This window comes from Watersipora subatra, chromosome 8 (assembly GCF_963576615.1).
Source record: "Watersipora subatra chromosome 8, tzWatSuba1.1, whole genome shotgun sequence".
In the NCBI taxonomy this organism is placed as follows: domain Eukaryota; kingdom Metazoa; phylum Bryozoa; class Gymnolaemata; order Cheilostomatida; family Watersiporidae; genus Watersipora; species Watersipora subatra.
The window spans coordinates 42,997,706-43,004,883 of record NC_088715.1 but is presented as its reverse complement, the minus strand read 5'-3'; positions in this window follow the sequence as shown (position 1 = coordinate 43,004,883).

Genomic DNA, 7,178 nt, shown 5'->3' with positions numbered 1-7,178 from the left:
TCAACACCAGTTCTGCTCTTCCTTAGGTTTGGTAAAGGCTTATATACTGAGCCACACTCGAGTGCATTTTCTAAGGAGGATGTGCGTCACGCCTCGGATCCTTCAATATCTTCCCATCAATCACATGAACTGCGCAATCTGGTCGCTTCTCTGCATCTGACCTGCTCTTCGCCGATATGAATCTCTTGCGCCTTCCTGTGAATAATTCAAATTGCCGGCACGGAGTACAGCTTGTTACCACTACTAACACGCATGGTAGTGTTTCTTTACATGACATCACAAACTTTTGTATCTAAACAGGATATTCACAGTGTTAGTAGGAAATAAGGCTTTCTTGGTACTGAATAGCATATTTAAACTTGGTATTGTGAAATAGAATGGAAAAGGGTATCAACCGTATCTCTGGTAGCGCTAACAACTGATTTGAAGTTATACTCAATAGTGGTTTCACAGTCTATCAAGTACACTGGATCATTGCTCACTTCAATACATACACCTCAGATGATGTGATGCCATTCAGATACAGTTACAGCAGCTCCCTAGTGCTGCCAGAGAACTAAGGTGATCGTTTGTTATAGGTAAATATTTGATGCTGTACCTGCATGGCCCCATTTCAGACAGTAAGTATTGTAGAACTTGTTTAAGTGCTCAATGTCAAATTCTTATATGGACAGCAAAGAAGAAGTTAGACTGTTGGCTTAAGTTTAAAATACAAGTGTATTATAATGTTGGCCTAATTAATAAATCATCACTTAATGCTAGATTGACTTTGAAACGTTTATTAGATTATTTTCTTAAAAGAAAAGTTGATTTATAGGTGGCGTATGTACAAAGTTGATGACAATGAGATTATGAGTTATATAAAGGCAAAACGAATGTCTAATAAAAGTACATTTCAAAGTAGCACGCGTACGAAGCAAATGAAAATAAAAACAATATTGTTGCTTAGCAAAAAGTCTTATGTGATTACACTGGCCGACAACACTGTGTATGCATAAAATGCACACTGATACAGATAAAATGTATGCAAATCAAGTTCATCTCCATATCAAAACTTACACCATTCAAGAATGTGGACATAGTAAAAAACATTCTAGCTATTTTGGTCAATTGCTAATCTTGTTTCGCTTTTATGCAAGTCAACTCTGTATTACCGATAAGCTCAGTTACAAATCAACTCTCTATTACAGGTAAGCTCAGTTACAAATCAACTTTGTATGACAGGTAAGTTTAGTTACAAAACAACTCTGTATTATAGGTAAGCTCAGTTACAAATCAACTCTGTATTACAGGTAAGCTCAGTTACAAATCAACTCTGTATTACAAGTAAGCTCAGTTACAAATCAACTCTGTATTACAGGTAAGCTCGGTGACAAATCAACTCTGTAGTATAGGTAAGCTCAGTTACAAATCAACTCTGGATTACAGGTAAGCTCAGTTACAAATCAACTCTGTATTACAGGTAAGTTCAGTTACAATTCAACTCTCTATCATACGTAAGCTAAGTTACAAATCAACTCTGTATTACAAGTAAGCTCAGTTGCAAATCAACTCTCTATTACAAGTAAGCTCAGTTATAAATCAACTCTCTATTACAGGTAAGTTCAGTTACAATTCAACTCTCTATTATACGTAAGCTCAGTTACAAAACAACTCTGTATTACAGGTAAGCTCAGTTACAAATCAACTCTGTATTATAGGTAAGCATAGTTACAAATCGACTCTCTAATATAGGTAAGCTAAGTTACAAATCAACTCTGTATTACAGGTAAGCTCAGTTACAAATCAATTCTCTATTACAGGTAAGCTCAGTTACAAATCAACTCTGTATTACAGGTAAGCTCAGTGACAAGTCAACTCTGTATTACAGGTAAGCTCAATTACAAATCAACTCTGTATTACAGGTAAGCTCAGTTACAAATCAACTCTGTATTACAGGTAAGCTCAGTTACAAATCAACTCTGTATTACAGGTAAGCTCAGTTACAAATCAACTCTGTATTGCAGGTAAGCTCAGTGACAAGTCAACTCTGTATTACAGGTAAGCTCAATTACAGATCAACTCTGTATTATAGGTAAGCTCAGTTACAAATCAGCTCTGTATTACAGGTAAGCTCAGTAACAAATCAACTCTGTATTACAGGTAAGCTCAGTTACAAATCAACTCTGTATTACAGGTAAGTTCAGTTACAATTCAACTCTCTATTATACGTAAGCTAAGTTGCAAATCAACTCTGTATTACAGGTAAGCTCAGTTACAAATCAACTCTGTATTACAGGTAAGTTCAGTTACAATTCAACTCTCTATTATATGTAAGCTCAGTTACAAATCAACTCTGTATTACAGGTAAGCTCAGTTACAAATCAACTCTCTATTACAGGTAAGCTCAGTTACAAATTAACTCTCTATTACAGGTAAGTTCAATTACAATTCAACTCTCTATTATACGTAAGCTAAGTTACAAATCAACTCTGTATTACAGGTAAGTTCAGTTACAAATCAACTCTGTATTACAGGTAAGTTCAGTTACAATTCAACTCTCTATTATACGGAAGCTAAGTTACAAATCAACTCTGTATTACAGGTAAGATCAGTTACAAATCAACTCTGTATTACAGGTAAGCTCAGTTACAAATCAACTCTGTATTACAGGTAAGCTCAGTGACAAGTCAACTCTGTATTACAGGTAAGCTCAATTACAAATCAACTCTGTATTACAGGTAAGCTCAGTTACAAATCAACTCTGTGTTACAGGTAAGCTCAGTTACAAATCAACTCTGTATTACAGGTAAGCTCAGTGACAAGTCAACTCTGTATTACAGGTAAGCTCAGTTACAAATCAACTCTGTATTACAGGTAAGCTCAGTTACAAATCAACTCTGTGTTACAGGTAAGCTCAGTTACAAATCAACTCTGTATTATAGGTAAGCTCAGTTACAAATCAACTCTGTATTACAGGTAAGCTCGGTTACAAATCAACTCTGTATTACAGGTAAAATCAGATACAAATCAACTCTGTATTACAGGTAAGCTCAATTACAGATCAACTCTGTATTATAGGTAAGCTCAGTTACAAATCAGCTCTGTATTACAGGTAAGCTCAGTTACAAATCAACTCTGTATTACAGGTAAGCTCAGTTACAAATCAACTCTGTATTACAGGTAAGTTCAGTTACAATTCAACTCTCTATTATACGTAAGCTAAGTTACAAATCAACTCTGTATTACAGGTAAGCTCAGTTACAAATCAACTCTGTATTACAGGTAAGTTCAGTTACAATTCAACTCTCTATTATACGTAAGCTCAGTTACAAATCAACTCTGTATTACAGGTAAGCTCAGTTACAAATCAACTCTGTATTACAGGTAAGCTCAGTTACAAATTAACTCTCTATTACAGGTAAGTTCAGTTACAATTCAACTCTCTATTATACGTAAGCTAAGTTACAAATCAACTCTGTATTACAGGTAAGCTCAGTTACAAATCAACTCTGTATTACAGGTAAGTTCAGTTACAATTCAACTCTCTATTATACGGAAGCTAAGTTACAAATCAACTCTGTATTACAGGTAAGATCAGTTACAAATCAACTCTCTATTACAAGTAAGCTCAGTTACAAATCAACTCTGTATTACGGGTAAGCTCAATTACCAATCAACTCTGTATTACACGTTAGCTCAGTTACAAATCAACTCTGTATTACAGGTAAGCTCAGTTACAAATCAACTCTGTATTACAGGTAAGTTCAGTTACAATTCAACTCTCTATTATACGTAAGCTAAGTTACAAATCAACTCTGTATTACAGGTAAGCTCAGTTACAAATCAACTCTCTATTACAGGTAAGCTCAGTTACAAATTAACTCTGTATTACAGGTAAGCTCAGTTACAAATCAACTCTGTATTACAGGTAAGCTCAGTTACAAATCAACTCTGTATTACAGGTAAGTTCAGTTACAATTCAACTCTCTATTATACGTAAGCTAAGTTACAAATCAACTCTGTATTACAGGTAAGCTCAGTTACAAATCAACTCTGTATTACAGGTAAGTTCAGTTACAATTCAACTCTCTATTATACGTAAGCTCAGTTACAAATCAACTCTGTATTACAGGTAAGCTCAGTTACAAATCAACTCTGTATTACAGGTAAGCTCAGTTACAAATTAACTCTCTATTACAGGTAAGTTCAGTTACAATTCAACTCTCTATTATACGTAAGCTAAGTTACAAATCAACTCTGTATTACAGGTAAGCTCAGTTACAAATCAACTCTGTATTACAGGTAAGTTCAGTTACAATTCAACTCTCTATTATACGGAAGCTAAGTTACAAATCAACTCTGTATTACAGGTAAGATCAGTTACAAATCAACTCTGTATTACAGGTAAGCTCAGTTACAAATCAACTCTCTATTACAGGTAAGCTCAGTTACAAATCAACTCTGTATTACGGGTAAGCTCAATTACAAATCAACTCTGTATTACACGTTAGCTCAGTTACAAATCAACTCTGTATTACAGGTAAGCTCAGTTACAAATCAACTCTGTATTACAGGTAAGCTCAGTTACAAATTAACTCTCTATTACAGGTAAGTTCAGTTACAATTCAACTTTCTATTATACGTAAGCTAAGTTACAAATCAACTCTGTATTACAGGTAAGCTCAGTTACAAATCAATTCTGTATTACAGGTAAGTTCAGTTACAAATCAACTCTCTATTACAGGTAAGCTCAGTTACAAATCAACTCTGTATTACGGGTAAGCTCAATTACAAATCAACTCTGTATTACACGTTAGCTCAGTTACAAATCAACTCTGTATTACAGGTAAGCTCAGTTACAAATCAACTCTGTATTACAGGTAAGCTCAGTTACAAATTAACTCTCTATTACAGGTAAGTTCAGTTACAATTCAACTTTCTATTATACGTAAGCTAAGTTACAAATCAACTCTGTATTACAGGTAAGCTCAGTTACAAATCAATTCTGTATTACAGGTAAGTTCAGTTACAATTCAACTTTCTATTATACGGAAGCTAAGTTACAAATCAACTCTGTATTACAGGTAAGTTCAGTTACAATTCAACTCTCTATTATACGGAAGCTAAGTTACAAATCAACTCTGTATTACAGGTAAGCTCAGTTACAAATCAACTCTCTATTACAAGTAAGCTCAGTTACAAATCAACTCTGTATTACAGGTTAGCTCAGTTACAAATCAACTCTGTATTACAGGTAAGCTCAGTTACAAATTAACTCTCTATTACAGGTAAGTTCAGTTACAATTCAACTCTCTATTATACGTAAGCTAAGTTACAAATCAACTCTGTATTACAGGTAAGCTCAGTTACAAATCAACTCTGTATTACAGGTAAGCTCAGTTACAAATCAACTCTGTATTACGTGTAAGCTCAATTACAAATCAACTCTGTATTACACGCTAGCTCAGTTACAAATCAACTCTGTGTTACAGGTAAGCTCAGTTACAAATCAACTCTGTATCACAGGTAAGCTCAATTACAAATCAACTCTCTATTATACGTAAGCTTAGATACAAATCAATATCAGCAGAATTAAAACAAGACCTGAGCTTTATGATTGTCTATTACGCGCTGTCAATAGTGTGACCTACAAACTACTTATAAATTATCTTTTATCTAATAAATCATTTATTAAATATTTATCTCGAGCAGCGGTTCGTAACTTTGTTGGGCATACTGAACCCCACCAGTGTTATTTGCCCTTCAACAAACCCTTCTTTATTGAAAAATAATTTGTGATACTTTGAAAATACGGGTTGTCAACTCATTATATTTATGGAAGTGAAGGATATTGTGAAGTATTTGATCATTTTCATTACTGGCTATTCTGTGTCAATAGCTTTACAAACGACAATTAAGCGGGAACAAAAGGTTTATTGAGATATTATGAATGCATGGATCTATGTGATGCTTAGTTTTACTCCATGCCAGGCAGTTCTGTTTATGTTCCAAACAATCTGGTGCCCCAGATATAGCTTGAAGGCTGGTTCACAATTTATCGCTGTATGATGGAGTTTTAATTTTGGTGTTTATCGTTTATTATGTGAACCATAAACCGATGGCATCGATGAAGCAACATAGATATGTCGGGAGTGTTTGCAGCTGTCATACTTTCGCCGAGCATGGATGACTGACTACCGACTACAATGTGAACCATTTCACTAATAGTAATTTCCAGTTGCGGAATTGTCAGTCGCGGAATTCCAGTCAGAATTGTCGGAAGATAAATTTAACCCTATTACGAGTGAAGCGAATGTTGCCTATACTTTGCTCTCTTTTTCTGGTGGATTGATATTAAACATTTTCGATGCAACAATTCTGCTAACTTACCTCCAATTCGTCAAAAGATTTTTAATAAATATGCATTGAGATACCGAAAATTATCTCTACCGGTTGATATCTATTGCTTGCAATTGACCTGCAATGATATTATAGTCCGTGTCCTTTTTGCAATTTGTTGGCATTTTCGATTTTTATTTCAAAACAAATTTGAAGAAATATTTTTATTTCATATCTAACTTTAACAACGTTCCATGAAATCTCATTGCGCTCGTTGATATGTTTGCTACAGTTTACAGCCAAAACTAGCTTTTCATGTGCAATAGAAGTGGAGTTATAAGCATCGATCCCTTGTAAACCATGTTAAGATAGCCGCAAAATGCAAGTAAACAACATGCTATAAATCTGCATATTTATAAGTTATATATTGATAATCTATCAAATGATAAATACACATAATTATGAACAAGGGACATAAACTAACCATACTTATATTGCATGCAGAAACAAAATTTAACGTTTTTTCAAAACAAAAACACTTCCATCGTTTGTTCAGATAGCTGCGTTATGGTTGTTGCTTTTGATGGAACGAACATCTTCTAATTGTCCAATACCTATTACAATATCTCTTTGCCTCAATTCTTCTTCTGCACTGCTGAACTAGACGATAGTATTGTACAAACCATTTTTGTCAGAGCAAAACTTTTACGTGCTGCATTCAGCACAAATGCAATGCGTAAAGGTTTGCTTACTGAACGTAACTTTTGGTCCAAAACTTGCAAACCATTTTTTATATGCATGTTCTTCAAAGTATTAAGACCGTGTTAAAGGTTGAAATGCAACAAAATTCACTTTAC